Here is a 15,883-nt window from a genome sequence, read left to right on the forward strand (position 1 = left end):
TTACAGGGAAAATTAGTGAGCGATGGGATTATTTTATGAGCTGGTTCAATCTCAATGGCCCAAGATTACTTCCTTCAATGTTGTAGTGTCTTCAAGCTAGAAGAGGTTCTGCCTGCTCCTATTGCTGACTATGCCAACCTTGAGGATATGTAGAACAAAATGGGCCTGCAGGAAATTACAGTAGCAATGTGCGATGAAGAGATTTGAAGATAACGATACAGTGGCTAAAATGAATGTGCTGAAAAATGGGATCCCTTAAGAACACAGTGATCAGTGAGCATGACTTAGTGCAGGGTAAGATACTTACAGTACAGCTTGGAATAAGTTGGAGCTTATGTAAAGTGAGACGTAGGAGTCTAAAGGATGTGCATGGAAAAATGTATGTTCTGATAAAGAGGAAATATCATTTATCAACTCCAATTATCGTAGCTTTCCTCTCAAAAACCTCCACCGCAGGATGATCAAGGAGAAGTGCCATGGTAATTAATAAGGATCAGTAGCAGTTATGTAACGTTAATACATATGACTATAGCTGTTAAATACGTGGCACTGGTATAATAGGTGTGAGTACAAATTATCTTTGAGTTGTAGATTACTTTCCAAAACGGTTGGAAATGTAAGGCATGTTTGCCTGAATAGCTTCACACATTATCATTAACATAAATTAAACAATATCAGTTGATAAGTAGAATACATAGAGGAATGAGGATATTTCAGTACCTGAATACTGCAAACTGACATGCTTACTGGCAACCATGGATTATGGATTAACCACCAATTATATTGTGGGTAGAAGAACCAACTAAATAAATAGGTGAAGGTACACAAAAAAGCTGGAAAAACTCAGCGGGTGCAGCAGCATCTATGGAGCGAAGGAAATAGGCAACGTTTCGAGCCAAAACCCTTCTTCAGACAAATAAATAGGTGATATGATTTGTTATATATACTTCGTTTTTGTTCATTACTTATTTTTGAGTAAAACCAGGATATCTATAATGTTACAGTGTATACAGAGGTGACTGATTAGACCACTTGAGTGTTTCTTTCACACAGGTGACAGACGTGCAGCGAAGCTGTAATATCAGTAGTTCTTGATATTTGTGATTCTCTCTTCCTCTTTGCTTCCTCCATTCTAGCTTCCTCATGTGAACAAACACTACTTTTCATGCAGGTGCAGCAGACAAGGCAATACAGTGTTTGTTCTGTCCCATGGCTATGTGTCAATGTTGAAACTCTTCGTGGATGTTCTAAGAAATTCAGGTCGGTGGGGGCGCTGCAAGCCGGCAGCCCTGCCAGCAGCGTGTTAGTTCTTTCTACTTTTTTTGTTTTTTTAGTGTGTCTTAATGTGTGTTTTTAATGTTTCCCGGTGTGTCTTGTGTGGGGGGTGGTGTGGGGAGGTTAGGGGGAAACTGCTTCAGTCGCCTCCTGCACAGAGAGGCGACTTTTTCCATGTCGCCTCCCCCGTGGCCTAACATCGAGGATCGGTGCGGCCTTTTTCGGAGACGCGCCCGAGGCTTCAGCTGCGGGCGCATCGTGGATTCTCGTTGCGGAGCGTGCGAGCCTTCGCCGGTGGCAGCCTGAAGCCGCGGTCTGCAGAGCTCCGGCTGACCCCTCGTTGGGGACCCTGGAGGAGAAGAGTTCCGACCGCCGGCCTGAGGCCAACTTCTACTGCAGGCGCGGCGGGGACTTACCATCCTGAGTGGGGTCCCTCGCCGGGGACCCCTGGAGAGGAGCTCCGACCGCCGGCCCTGCAGTCTGCGGTGCTTCTGGCTACAACGCAGCGGGGACTTTAGATCTTCAACCTCCAGCCTGCGGCCTACACCAACTTAAAGCCGCGGTCTCCGGTGGGGAGGCACCAATTCAAGACTTATCTGGACTTACCTTGTCTGAACATCTGGACGCCCACAGCGGCGACTGTGGAAGATTGAGATCCCAACCACGGGGGAAATGGAGGAAGACTGGCCAATTTTTGTGCCTTCCACCACAGTGATGAATGCTGTGGTGGATGTTTGTGTTAAATTTTTATTGTGTTTTTGTGTGTTCTTTTTTTATTGTTCCGCTGCTGGCAAATTAATTTCACTTGCACTTAAAGTTCAAGTGACGAATAAAACTGATCGATTGATTGATTGATTGATTGATTGATTGATTGATTGATTGATTGATTGATTGATTGATTGATTGATTGAATCACTTTTTCTGTCCGTAACATGATCCTCTGCTGTCAGTCAGCTCTCCATAAAACAGCTCCTTTGGTGTTCTGTCGTCAGACGTCTTTCTGACATGTTCTGCCCACTTGATCTGTGATTCTTTCAACAATGTATAAATGCTGGGGAGGTTTGTTTGGAACAACACCTGTGTGTCTGGATCTTGTTTTGCCACTTGACGTGAAGTATTCTGCACAGACAAGTCACAGAGATGTGGTTAAGCTGCTGGCTATGTCTGCTGTACACTGTCCATGTCTCACAAGTGATGTCTAAGGTGGGCATGATAATAGCACATGCACAGAACCAGACGCACTTGTACATTTTCTTGCTTTACATAATACAAGTTACTTGCCTTATTGTGTACACAAATCATTGGTCTGAAATCAGGGTCCGAAGAAGGGTCTCGACCCAAATCGTCACCCATTCCTTCTCTCCAGAGGTGCTGCCTGTCCCGCTGAGTTACTCCAGTATTTTGTGTCTATCTTCGATTTAATCCAGTATCTGCAGTTCTTTCCTACACAAATCATTGGAAGCTGCATTATCAGGAGGAAGTGTTGGCAAATAGCATTATCAATTGACGTTTCCATGTGCACTCCAGCCCATATGTTGAAGTTGTTAGCACATTATGGAGACGGGAGTAATGGGACTGCAGACAGAGTTTCAGATTTGGCAATGAAATGTTCACATGTTATTGTAGGGCTTCATTAAAAAGGATCCTGGTTCTAATAGATGGAATCCACAATCATTTAAAAGTCTGAGTTCTTTATGCGTCACTGCAAAGAAATCAACCTTTTTTGGAAAAGGAATACATTTGATCATTTAAAGTAATCTTCAACTAACAGTCTAAGGGTGATGGAGGTATCCAAACAGTTTATAAAAATGTTGCTGTTTCTATGTGAGTGGGGTCAAGGCCATAATTTCCTTGAGGAAACAATACTGGCTTCACCATTGTTAGAGCATCCCACAAGACAAGCTACGGCAGACCAAATTACCTTTTCATCTGTCATGCTTTTTCAAAGTTGAGAGTGCACATTAGAAATTAAGATATATCCATATATCACAATATTTATGATTTATGTTATTCATTGTAATTAAAGTAAAATCAGGGATCTGGTGTGGTCAGAAAAATACAAAATAGACCCAATATCATGATATACAACTGACAGAAAATTCAAAACTGATAAAATTAGATCTAAAGAATATCTAAACTTGCACAGTTTTTAGCATCCATTCTGCATCCGTATGGGCTACACAAACAAATTAAAGATTTAGTCTCTGTTCCATCCATCTCGCAGTAGAAGAGAATCACCAGCAGGTGGTATTACAGTGCTGCACTTATACACTTCAACACGTTTGCTAAAATTGCTCTTTGAAATGAAAGGTTTTCTTTGTTGAAGTGTCAAACATCCCACCACTCCACAATTTGAGCATCAAAGTGTTCAGCAAAATCTAACTACTTTCATGTGGTCATTTGAATCATAGTGAGGTTCAAAAAGCTTCATGATAGAATAGCTAGTACATAGAATAGCCATGTACATAGCTAGTACATAGCTAGTAAATGGGGAAATTCTGAGATTTGAATGACAGTTTGGTGCACCCTAGGATTGGGTGGCAGACATGGAAAAAATACGTTTATTGCTACCCTCGTCATTTCTTGCCAGGTTTCAACATGTTGCTTTGCAACAAGGTTTATGAATACACAAGTGAGTTTCTAAGCTCTTGATATGACAAACATCCCATTAATCTGATGAAAAAGTGTTTGATTATTTGAGTATCCCATTTTAACTCTTTCTACTGAAGTGAATGAATTCATATTTTACTGCTCTAAACTCCATTTGCTAAGTTTTTGCCCACTCACTCAACCTATATATGTCTGAAGAAGGGTCCAGACTCATAGACACATATCCATGTTCTCCAGGGATGTTGCCTGACCTGCTGAGTTACTCCAGCACTTTGTATCTTTTTTTTCTATCTCTGTCCTATTGCAGTGTCCAAATAACCTCTTTGCAGCATGCCCGCATACCTGCTTTAGTGTCAGCAGCAAACTCAGATACCTAACCCTGAATGTTGGAAGGAACTGCAGATGCTGAATTACACAGAAGATAGACACAAAACGGTGGAGTAACTCAGCGGGACAGACATCATCTCCGGAGAAAAGGAATAGGTGACGTTTCGGGTTGAGACCATTCTTCAGACATAACCCTGTCCTTTTACCTCTTCCTTTTATCATTATTTAAGGACCAAAAAAGTGCTTGGACATGAAGCAAATATTCACTTTTATTTCTTCCAAGGTATTTACTATATACGATGCCCACAATAAGAAAGCAAGTGCTGATTAGGTGATCACTTTGCAGAACAGCTTTGTTCAAGCCACCCAACCTTCCAGTTACCTGTCATTTTGATTCTCCATCCGATCTCACAACGATTTTACAGACTTTAACCTCTTAACATTGTTCCAAAAAACCCAAATCATGAGCTCAACAACCATTACCTGGCTGGACAGTTCTAATGGAAGGTTGCAAACTATAATCTTATTTCAGTTTTTTTTCTCTTCACTGATGCAGCCTAACCTACTGTGTATTTCTGAGCAATATTCTTTCTTTAATATTTCACCGGTTGCCGCTTTTCACATCACACAATTCCAATATCATATCTTCCCACATTTATTTTCTTCTGCTTGCAATTCCTTTGAGCAGATCAACTGCAACCAACAAGTGTTCACTCTCCTCTTTGCTGTGGTGTTCAATTAGTATTAGTAATAATTTATAATATAACTAATGCCTTTATCACACCATGTTACTTCCGAAGAAATAAATATCTCTGGTCTCCAGTGCATAATACAGTTTAGTTTATTATTGTCACATGTACTGAGGTACAGAGAGAATCTTGAACAAGGAACATAGTTACTGATATAAGGAAGTGATCATTTTTATACTGATGTGGACAGAAAGTTCTTGCAAAAGATGGCAAATTTCTGGAATTCTCAAGCCCAGAGGGTTGTAGCGGGTATTTAAAGAAGTCAAAAACATTTTTAAATGATCAGGGAATTGAGAGCTTTGGGAATCAGGCATTGAAAAGGAGACAAGAGGTGGGACAGATCAGCCGTGATCAAATTGAAAGGTAAAGCAGGTTTGAGGGGCCCTGCTTTGAGGATGGTCTCCAACCCAAAACATTGTCTGTCCATTTTCTGTCATGGATGCTGCCTCACCCGTTCATGTCGCTCCAGCAGTTTGTTTTTTGATCAAGATCCCAGCATCTACAGTCTCTTGTTCTTGTACTCTATTTTATTAAATTGAGGTTTTCTGCTTACTTTATGAAATCTGTTTTAGCTCTCCACTGAAGTTTAATTCTACTGTTTATCGTGTTTTTTTTTTGTTAAAGTGAGTAATTTGCGGGGAAAAAATGATCTGAAAATATTGAGTGGAAAACTAAATGTTAAAAGAATTAATTTGAATTGAATACATTTTATTAGCCAAGTATGTATACATACAAGGAATTTGCCTTGGTGCTTTGCTCGCAAGTAACAACACAATATACAGTAAACAATTAAGAATAAAACATTATAATTTAAACATTTGAAGAATGAAATAAAATACCAGAGCAAAGACGTCTTATGTGTATTTGTGGTGCTCTTAGAGAGCATGAACATTGCAACTAATTGTTTATCTGACATTATCAAAGGATATGCGGAACTACAGGACATATTTTGACAAAGAGTTTACATAAATTTGTTAACACACAAATTAGTCTTTCCTTGTTCACTCCAAAGTCTGAAAAACACTCATGTGTCCTTTTTAATCTTCAAATAAGAGGGTGTGACTTTACTTCCTACTTTGAAACAGAAACAAGATCTCTGTTTAATGTGATAAAGACTTTCAGTCCCAGCCCACTCACATTTTCTGCACGATCTGTACTTCTCCTGTATTGAACAGCACATCAACGAAAAGCACGTAAAAGGATCAACAACATAAAGTACATATGGGGAGAGGATTTTAACCCCTGAGAATGGGATTTTTTTAATCAGGTGTGATGCCATAATCCTGCCAAACCAGTCAGTTACCTGCCAAAGAGGCAAACTAGCTGACTCCCAGACTAAACATAAACACACAGTTGAAAATCAGGAAATATAGGAAAGCTCCATGGGAGAGATAGGTTAGTAATTTGAAAGTGTAATCACCCATTTAGAACATCTGCAATTGTGGGAGTTAACTCAAGGCTTATAGTTTTCCCAAGTACTCTGTAAATGAATCAGAGAGAAGATCGATAGGGACCAATGAATTTACAATATGTTCCCACAATATATAGATAGAGCAGCTTCATGGCTGCTCTCTGTGTGTGGCTCTGTGAAAGATTATTTTCACAGGAATTCTGTTGTTTCTCCCTGCAAACTTTGGAGGTAAGTTCAGGAGGTTTAACACTACCATTACCGTTCAAATTTACAGCTGCGTACTTGCTGATAAATGCAATTGGCAGGTTTCCAGCAAGACATGGGTGCTGAACGTGCAGCAATTAGACAAGTTCCAGAGCAGGTGTAAGCCTGGAGCAGAGGGATATCTCCAGGACAGTATCAAACTGCTGCACATCCAGCATGCAGTTGTATAAGAGAAGGGGGCTCCTGTGGTAGGAATAGTTTGTAGAAGCTGCTATCCTACACACTGGCTTCAGAGCAGGAGATTAGAATCTTTAATGTGCAGGACTCTCAATGTTTCAGGAGCTTGAGAAAATTCTCTCAGTGATGGCAGATCATTGCAGGTAAAACTATTAAACGGGATATAACGCCCATCAAATCTGGGGGACGTGGAACAGCAATATCTGTGGCTGTTGGCCTTGATTTCCACACTAGTATTATTCCACCATCCTACCAGTCATCTACCAATAATTTTGCAATAGGCTGTGCAGAAATGTATCAGGCAGCTAACTGATGCCTTCCTTTCATGGGCTGGTACACATGTCCACCATGCTGTGGATGACAGGTATATAATTAGGAACAGTTTGGTGGGGTATGGACAAAATGCAGGCAAATTAGATTCGTTCAGATGGGGGCAATAGGACACAAAGTGCTGGAGTAATTCAGCAGATCAGGAAGCAATCCTGAAGAACATGGATAGGTGTCATTTCAGATCGAGACCTTTCTTTGGACTTCAAATCCTTCAAGACCATTCTTCAGATGGAACAGTTAGCAAAGGTGAGTTGGGTTGAAGAGCCCGTTTCTGTGCTGTATGACATTATGACTCTGGCCAGAATGGGAGTCAAGGCACTTCCAGCTTGGATATCTCTTCCCTGTGCGGGGACCCGACTATTCCCTGTTGGGTCTTGGATGTCGTTGGGCCTAACATAGTGGAGCCGGCGGTGACCTCCGGCCGGGACTAACCTGGGGGCTCCAGTTGCAGAGCCAGCGGAACTGACATCGTGGAGCTGGCCAACTTCGGAGCGGGAAGAGCTGTGGTGGCGTGCGGCTGCGACCCGACTTTTGGAGTTTGGAGGCACCGGCCGCAGACCCGGTGGACGGGAACATCGGGAGCTCGCAGGTCCTTGGTGGGAGACCGCTTTTCCGAGCTCCGCAACAGCGACTTCTCCCACTGGTATCGCGGGTTTAAGGACATGGAGTCGGGGCCTAACATCGCCCGGCGTGGCTTAAACAGCCTCAGAACTTACCATCGCCCGCCGGGGGCTTTAACATCAGAGCCCCAGTTCGCCTCGACACTGCAGCTGGACTGCTGGACCACGGGAGAAGGAACAAAGGGAAGAGATAAAGACTTTGCCTTCCATCACAGTGAGGAGATGTTGGAGACTCACTGTGATGGATGTTTATGTAAACTGTGTTAAGTGTGGGTCTTGGATTGTTTTGTAATGTAAAAAAACTGTAGAAATGACATTTCGTTCAAACCTAGGTTTGAATGACAATAAATAGCATTCTATTCTATTCTATTCTATTCTATTCTATAGAAATGTGGCACAACACGCTCTAATTGCTAAGCAATTACTAGCAAATGCAATAATAGTTGATAATCCAAAAAAAAGGCAGAGATACAAAGATTTCCCAGCCTTTTACAAAGATGGTGCAGTGGTTACTTAATGTAAAGATAATTATTATTGTGATGATCAGCGCATTGTACAACCAGACCATACTGGAGATAATAATCCCCCTTAGGAAACAACTGGTGACAGCAATCTCTGATAAAATCAAGTCGAAAGATAGGGAATGTAGATGCCCTTTCCCTGACCTAAGTTGTAATTTGGGTGGCTCGGTCTATTCCCAGGGAAGTTAAATATCACAAAACCAATCTAATTACATTGAAAACACCAATTTAAGATTGAATATTCGTAGAGCATAAATGCTAACAAGGAACATTTAATTTGATGCTACACAAAGGATATGCAATTTTTTATTATTCCACATGTTTTATTCTAAATATTTCAGCATTATTTAGAAATGTATTGGGGCATATAGTAATTGTGTAGCATTTTGTTGCTGCAACGTGAACCATGTTTTTTGTGTTCAAAGAAATATTTTAAAATGTTATTTTCATGAGCTTTCTTACTGCTATCTAATACATGCTTATTCATAGAAACATAGAAAATAGGTGCAGGAGTAGGCCATTCGGCCCTTCGAGCCTGCACCGCCATTCGATATGATCATGGCTGATCGTCCAACTCAGTATCCCATCCCTGCCTTCTCTCCATACCCCCTGATCCCTTTAGCCGCAAGGGCTACATCTAACTCCCTCTTAAATATAGCCAATGAACTGGCCTCAACTACCACTCTCTGTGTAATAAATGATTTTCTCATCTCGGTCCTAAAAGACTTCCCTCGTATCCTTAAACTGTGACCTTTAGCTCCCTGTGGCAGGAAATTAAAAGTACATTTAGAATGCAGCACATAAGTGGTTGTCTTATTATTTGTGTAACCAGTTAAATTATGAAAGAATGAGACGCTACATATAGGACAAGAAAACTTGTTTGACTGCAGAAAGAGCCTAAGATGATAAGAAAAAGAAACCAGAGGAGATCATTTGGACCCTTGTGATTGCTCTACCATTCATTAAGATTGTGTTTAATATTTTTCCTCAACATCACTTTCCTGCACTAACCCAATTTTACTTGATTTTAATATCTAAAAGTCTATATTTTTATCACTGATCTTGATATTAAAACATTTACGTGTTGCATCAGTTTTCTGCCATGAGATTGTTCTACCATTCTCAGCTGACAATGATCCATTGTACAGTTTCCTTGATCTTAGTCCCCCTTTGATCTCTTGTTTTCACACCTTACCCTTCCATATCTCTATGTGTCCCTCTCCACTGACTCTCAATCTGAGGAAGGGTCTTGACCCAAAACGTCATCCATTCTTTCTCTCCAGAAATGCTGCCTATCCCATTCAGTTACTCCAGCATTTTGTGTCTATCTTCCTTTTGTCCTGATAGTCATAACTTCTACCATCCCATTACTCCTTCCACCTGTTGACCTGCTGCTCTGGTTCCCAACCCCTTGCTACTCTAGTTTAAACCCTCTTGAGTAGAACTTACAGACTTCTCATACTGGTTCCACTCTAGTTCAAATACCACCCATTCCTTTGGTACTTGCCCTGGAGAGGAGATCGAAGTTCTTTATATCTGAAATCCTCCCTCCTGCACCAGCTCCTTAGTCAGGTAAAGAACTGCACTATATTTCTATTTCTTGCCTCACCAGCCCATGGCATGTAATAATCCTGAGATTACAACCCTAGAGGTCCTATTGTTTAACCTAGTATTTAACTCCAGAAATCTCTTTGCAGGACTTCATCTCGTTTTCTACCAATCTCACAGGCACCAATATGGGCCACAGATACAGATCTATATGGGGCGGCATGGTGGTGCAGTAGTAGAGTTGCTGCCTTACAGTGCCAGAGACACGGGTTCGATCCTGCTGTTTGTACAGAGTTTATACATTCTCCCCATTACCTGTGTGTGTGTTTTCCCAGGAGCTCCGGTTCCCTTCATAGATGTACAGATTTGTAAATTAATTGGCTTAGTAAAATTGTAAATTGTCCCTGATGTGTAGACCGTGTTATTGTGCAGGGATTGCTGGTCGGCGCGGACTTGATGGGACAAAGTGCCTGTTTCCGTTCTGTATCTCTAAAACTACAACAAAAACTACACTGACCAATTGTACAATTTACACACTGCAGAAACTTAAATGCTGAGACTTTTTTTAAATTTTTAAATTCCACAAAATAGTGATTATAACAGGCCACTAATGATCCATAAACTACAAATAAATATAATCATGTTTAATGATTTAACCATGCTACTGAACACCTTACAATCTGCTGAGATTTACTGGAAGGTGGTTTTAGTTACTTTGTGTACATATCAATGGTGGGAAATGGTGTTGGAATCTGCTCCTCCATGATCCAAGATCACAATATACTTCCCTCTTCTTGTAAACGGGAACTTCCTTTGCCCTCCAAAGCCTGTTGGAAGTGCACGGAATGCAAAGAGCAAGTAAAGTCCCATGTTATTGATCTCTCCCTCATTTCCTTATCCTGATGATCTAAAGACAAAAACATATAGAGTTAAAATAGGAACTGAATGCATTGGAGGTGAAATTCAACGTCTGGGTCTCATATGACCTCCATGCACTCATTTGTTTTCACGTGCCACCAGAATTGAACTTTTCCTCACACCATCAGCTGTAAAAAATTATTTTCCAACATATCTATCAGCCATTTTAGTCAAAATCGCTAAATGAGCGCAGCTCTGCTGCAAATACAGGGAGAGATGAGAAGGGAGGCAGCAACGAGCTGAGCCTCCCCTCTAATTGCGCAACCGCTCAGAAACTGAATGGAGCACGGGCAATAAGCGGGTGCCTGTTACTATCTCTATGTATATCACAAATGTAATGTGTGTAAACCCCTTCATTACATATCCTCACCTTCCATAGTCCAGGTAACGTATTTCACATATAAAGATATTAAATTTGCGCTCGCTGGTCTCATCATAAAACTGCAATGAAAAAGCTCCAGGGGAGGCAGCGATCACATTTGTCTCACAAGGGGGCTTGTCTTGAGCCCAGTGGAGGAAGAGCGAGCATCAATTATGTAGTCTCAGCCCATGTAATTGACGCTGCCTCGCTCTCCCTCCACGTTAGCAGCGGTGGCGCAGCACTGCATTGAGAAGCATTGGCAAGGTACAATAGAAAGTTATTAGATTTTTTTTAAATAGATCTACACTTATCACAATAATAAAGTCATCAATTTTTGTACTTCTGTACATTTTTGTTTTTGTTCTTGTAAGGAGTCTCCAAAATATGATCCGCAGGACACATCAACCCATCACGAGATTTTTCAAGCTCAGATTCAAGTCGGGAAGCGCGGTGACCCAGGCTGCTCTTAGTGTTACTGGTTAGCTGAAATCATTCAGAGCCGAGACATCACTGGGCTGCCGTGAAGGGTGCAATGGTGCGATGGGGGGCTCAGCGGCAGTCAGAATTGGACGGCTTAAGGTTATAATGCGCCATCGTTCCTCTCTCCCTTCTCTCCCTCTCTCTCCCTTCTCTCTCTCTCTCTCTCTTCTCTCTCTCTTTCTCTCTCTCTCTCTCTCTCTCTCTCTCTCTCTCTCCCTCTCTCTCTCTCTCTCCCTTCTCTCTCTCTCTCTCTCTCTCCCTCCCCCTCTCTCTCTCTCTCTCTCTCTCCTCTCTCTCTCTCTCTCTCTCTCTCTCTCTCTCTCTCTCTCTCTCTCTCTCTCTCCCTCCCTCTCTCTCTCTCTCCTTCTCTCTCTCTCTCTCTCTCTCTCTCTCTCTCTCTCCCTCTCTCTCTCTCTCCTTCTCTCTCTCCCTCTCTCTCTCTCTCCTCTCTCCCTTCTCTCTCTCTCCCTTCTCCCACTCTCCTTTCTCTTCACTCTCCCTCCCTCCCAGCCATGGCTCCACACCTCTCTCCCCTCGGGGAGTCACGGTGATCAACACAGGGAGGGCCGGGCCACTGATACTAGCCAGTGCCTCCCCAGCCATTGACCTCCCTGCACGTCACTGAATCATAGGCTTGATACGACAAGTAAAAAGAATAAGAACCAGTTAACACAACTACTAAACACTACCTGTGAAGAATTTGATTTTCTTCATGTCTGGAGGCATTTTCACCCTCTAGAAAGAGACTATACACATTACTCAATACCACACTCACTTTACTCCAGAATAGACTATTTCTTAATGCAGAAAGAAGACTGTAATAGGGTAAGGGATTGTAGAATTGGTGTGGCAGATGTATCAGACCATAATGCCATATACTTAACAATTCAAATGGACAGTAGAAGGAAAACACCGTGTGGCGATTAAATGTTGGAATATTGAATGATAAAATAACAATGATATTAAATTGAAAATCAAAACTTATCTAGAGGAGAATGACAATGGGGAGGTGGACCCATCCATACTATGGGACTCATTGAAGGCTGTAATACGAGGTAGGTTAATATCTAGGGCATCACATATTAAAAAGGCCAGAATGAAAACATATAATAAGTTGATATCAGACCGGAAAGATTTAGAACAGAAGTACAAAAATAATAAGGACCAGAGATCATAAACAAATAGAAGATTTGAGGGGACAAATGGATGAAATATTGGGTCAAGAAGTGGAGAAAAAAGCAAGATTTGTTAAACAGGCACATTATGAGCTAGGCCTTAAATCCACTAAAATACTTGCTACGCAAACAACAGGCTGACAACACCATACACAAAATTAAGGACCCCTGTACACCGAAATTGAAGAATGATCCAAAATAATAGAATATATCTTCCAGGAATATTATAAATAATTATATACACAAGCCTCTACAGTAGATGGGGAATCAATGACATTTTTAAAGTACAATAGATCTGCCCTGTATTGGAGAGACACAAAATAAAATAATCACAGCAGAAATATCACTGGAGGAGATAGAGAAAACAATTGGTAGGATGAAAACAAACAAGGCCCCAAGCAGCGACAGTTTCCCTATAGAATGGTATAAAATATTTCGGAATGAGCTGAACCCACTTCTTCTGAGAACCTTTAACTAGATTATCAAAGAAGGCAAGACACCCCCATCATGGAAAGAGACAATTATAATATTAATCCCCAAAGAGAACAAAGACAAGGAAAATTGTACCAACTACAGACTGATATCAATTCTAAATGTGGACTATAAATTATCTTCAATTATCTCCAAACGATTTGAAAAGTTCATGCCAGATTTAATTGATGAAGACCAGACTGGTTTTTAAATAGGCAGACAAATACAGGACAGTATTAGAAGAACCCTACATATAATACACGATTCAAAAGGAAAGTACGCTCGCGCTGCCCTGATAAGCCTAGATGCGGAAAATGCTTTCGATAGGGTTAATTGGGAATTCTTATATCAAACGCTAGAAAGATTTGGTTTTACCGAAGATTCAATTCAAGTTATTAAAGCAATTTACCAGCAACCTACTGCAAGAGTAAAGGTGAATGGGTCCTTAACTGAGAGAGTTGTGTTAGGAAGAGGAACGAGACAGGGATGTTGTCTTAGCCCTACCCTGTTTGCTATATATATTGAACCATTGGCTCAAGCGATTCGTCAAGATAGGGAACTGAGGGGAGTAACTATAAGACAGAGAACATAAAATTGGCCTTTTTGCAGATGACTTAATGATGTATCTCACGGAAGTAAACACCACCTTTCCAAGGATGATGGGGATCATAGAAAATGTAATTTTTATGCAGGATAAAAAGTGAATATTTCAAAAACTCAAACCCTCCTATTTAATTGTGCTCCTCTAGAAGAAAAGCAAAAGTATAATATTAAATGGGATTCAAAATCAATCAAATACCTAGGGGTACATATAACAAAAAATATATCAATGTTGTATTGGGCCAATTATAATCACATCAACCAAAACATAAGAAAGGATATAGAAAGATGGTCCACCTACCCAATGGATTTTAGTAGTAAGATAAATGTGTTGAAAATGAATATTTTGCCAAGGCTATTGTACTTGTTTCAATCTCTGCAAATAGAGGTACCATTAAAACAATTCACGGAATGGGATAAATTAATATCTAGATTTATTTGGGGAGGAAAGAAGACCAGAGTTTGATATACTACACTCCAGTTGCCAAAGGACAAAGGTGGAATGGCACTTCCAAATGTTATGATATATTTCTATGCAGAAACTCTTGGGAGAAAAAGCGCTTCCAGGACATATCAGGAGTATAATCGATCCAATAACGATATTTACTTTAGAAACCTGGTTCACTCTTACCAGACAACTTAAACTGAATAAAGGACAAAACGTTTTAAGATGTATACCTTTGGATAGTGAATTTAAACCAGGGATGTATGACTCAACATTTAAAGAGTGGATGAAAAAAGGAATTACTGCATTTTGTACCGTTACTGAAAAGTAACTACTTAAGAAGTTTTCAAGATTTGAAGGAAAGATTTGCACTTCGGAACCAAGACCTGTTTAGATACCTCCAACTGAGAGATTATTACAATAAAAAAGTTAAAATGGAGGCAGTAGAAGAAAAGAATCCAGTGGTAGAAGTGATGCGTATCATCAAAAACATCAAGGATTATTTCTAAACTTTACCATAGTTTAATGGAATGTCAAGCTAAAACTACATTTTATGTAAAATGTAAGTGGGAAAAGGAATTGAACATCAGAATCTCAGAAGAAGAATGGCATTATATGTGTGTAACACTACAGACATCCACTAATTCACAAAAATGGAGAGAATTTAATTGGAAACATTTAATTTGTTTCTTTATTACGCCTAACATAAAAAGCAAGCAAATTCTAAGGCAGTAAACATGCTGTAGGCAATGTGGCCAAACAGACGCAAATCATGCACATATCTTCTGGAGTTGCTCAAAAATAGAACCATTTTGAGACAAAGTGAATTCAGAATTAAAGGAGGTATTAGGATATAGAGTCTCCAAGAAGTGTTCCATTTTATACTTGGGTAATATAACTACAGTGGTGATGAAGGAAGATCATTACTTGGTTAAAATCCTACTCACAGCTGGCAGAAAGGCCATTACAAGAAACTGGTTTGCAGCGGACACACCCAGACTTACACAATGGTTAGACATAGTACAGGAAATATTTGTCATGGAGAAAATGACATATTTTCTAAGAGTGAAAGAAGACGAGTTTAACAGAAAATGGGAAAAATGGATTAGGTACAGAAATAATGACATCAATACTGTATCATTTTATTGACAATAATGTAAGTTATTTGAAAATGTATTAATAAGAAAATAGTTCTGTATACTGCATCATTAATTGTAAACTGAATCCCCCGCTACACTGTTGTACGTTTCACTGCATTGTTGTATGTTTCGTCATTATATTTGTATTTTATTTGAGCATAATAAAGACTAGAGTGAAAAAAAAGAGTTGAATTCCCTTGATTCTCCCCTTTCATCCCACCAGCTCCAGCAAGATTCCATCAGCCGACACATGTTTTCCCTCCCTCCACTATCAGTATTTCAAAGAGATGACTGCCTTCATGACTACTGATCCACTTATCTCTCCTCACCAACCACTCATGGCCTGATGGTACATTACCACAACCACAGGATCTACAACACTTGTTCTTTCACCTCTATCTATGTCCTCTGTTTATTCTAGACCTTTCTTTTGACACTTCACCCACCAACAGCAGGAGAGTT

The 15,883-nt window shown here is 40.4% G+C and overlaps 1 long non-coding RNA gene across 1 annotated transcript; it reads right to left on the bottom strand.

Moving 5' to 3' along the window:
- Nucleotides 1-10,461: 10,461 nt before the first annotated feature.
- LOC129697214 (uncharacterized) lies at nucleotides 10,462-11,256 on the bottom strand. Its single transcript, XR_008723470.1, has 2 exons — nucleotides 11,121-11,256; nucleotides 10,462-10,739 (listed from the first exon to the last, which is right to left on the bottom strand). It is a non-coding gene; the product is annotated as an uncharacterized LOC129697214 (long non-coding RNA).
- Between the last annotated feature and the right edge of the window lie 4,627 nt (nucleotides 11,257-15,883).

This window comes from Leucoraja erinacea, chromosome 5, assembly GCF_028641065.1.
Source record: "Leucoraja erinacea ecotype New England chromosome 5, Leri_hhj_1, whole genome shotgun sequence".
Taxonomy (NCBI): domain Eukaryota; kingdom Metazoa; phylum Chordata; class Chondrichthyes; order Rajiformes; family Rajidae; genus Leucoraja; species Leucoraja erinaceus.